This window comes from Acanthisitta chloris, unplaced genomic scaffold (genome assembly GCF_000695815.1).
Source record: "Acanthisitta chloris isolate BGI_N310 unplaced genomic scaffold, ASM69581v1 scaffold43681, whole genome shotgun sequence".
NCBI classification, from domain to species: domain Eukaryota; kingdom Metazoa; phylum Chordata; class Aves; order Passeriformes; family Acanthisittidae; genus Acanthisitta; species Acanthisitta chloris.
The window spans coordinates 6744-8344 of record NW_008657303.1 but is presented as its reverse complement, the minus strand read 5'-3'; positions in this window follow the sequence as shown (position 1 = coordinate 8344).

Sequence of the window (1601 nt, the reverse complement as noted above, 5' to 3'; positions counted from 1 at the left end):
CCCACGGCCACTCGCCCAGCCCGGAGCAATCCCTCATGAAACACGTGGAGAAACTGGCAATGGTTTCTCCTCCCCGTAGTTACAGAACTACGCTCACGCCTGGCTGCTCTGGAGGTGCAAAGCACAACCCAACCCGCACCTCCCTCGCACAGAGCAGCAGCGGCACCTCTGGCCTGTGCGAGAGAGGGAAAGGCTCTCCGTGCTCCGAACGCAGCGAAGGAATTGCTCGTAAGGTGCTCCCTCTGGAGCCCCACGCAGGCCTGAGGGAGGCAAGCAGCGTTTGCAGCTCCATGCCCTGTTCATACGGACACATACTATGCAGAACACACACCCCACTCCCAGTTTGTTCTGCTTCTTGCGTGCCCCGTGTGAACAGACACAAAACCGTCCCCCAAAAGTTCTGCTCACTCAGCTCTGCCCGACTGCAGAGGCTGCAGAGCCTGCCTGCAACAGGCAGAGGCAGCTGCCAGCAGGGAGAGACCCCTGCTGTAACCAAAGTACAGTCTCTGCCAGAAAATGGCCATGATCATGTTTCTCAACTAGTTCTGCCTCCAAAAAGGAGCCCTTATCCCAGGTGGCTTCAGCTATGACCTCAGTCCTTTACCTTCAGTCTCTTGTGTCCCTGGAAGGAAAGAAAGCATCCCCCCAGATGACAGGAACAAGACACAGGACACTGCACGCTGCAGAGGGGGTTTTTCAGAAGCGTTTATTTCACTGCTGACACTGGGGCTGCAGGAAGCAGCTGCTCACTGAGCTGCCCTGTGCTGCAGGAACATCACTCCCCTCAATCACAACAATCCACGGACGGTTGGTGTCTGAATGGTGAGACCTTCCAGCACCTGCACTACACAGACCTACAGCACTGGGACATTCACCTGGTAGGGACATCACTTTAAAGGATCTAAAATAACGATAATTATAATAAAGCAATCTATGAAGTAACACTTGGAGGCATCATGCAGAAACTGGATTACTTTAGACTACATGGCAGCTCAGATTTGCTGGATTTATTGGTGGACAAGTGCTAACTACTTCCCTGCCAGTCCAACACAGTGCCAAGCTGGGGGAGGGTTCTCAGATGGGACAACAACTTTCCCACCCAATGACAGGAAACACTCCCAGGTCACAGTTTTTATATCCAGAACTACACAAGATTATGTGCTTGTAAAAGGTGCTGGGGAGCCCTGGAACTTCCTTTTATGACACTGCCTGCTTCCTACCAAGTGGCAGACACTTATAGTGCAGAAGAGTGCCTGAGCTGTGGGGTTTATTTCTGCTATTTCTTTTTTTAAATAAAACCAAAAGCTGACTGGTAAAATGTTAGCCTTAGCATAGGTGGGTTAAAAAAATAAATCACAATACACTGGTAATATATAGATTGGCCCATAAAAAAGAAGAAGCTATATACTATTGCCCCATAAGGAGTTTTTCTTCACCTACAGTTTCAGCTTCCCAAGTGAGGTAGGGAGAGGGTGACCACGGGTAAAAAAAGGTGGTGTTTCCAAAGGATTCCACTGTTTTGAAGTCGTGCTAATCCTTCATAGCTAAAGTGTTCTTTAAAGAAACACTGCCTTTTCTTCACAACAACATTCAGAATTTTG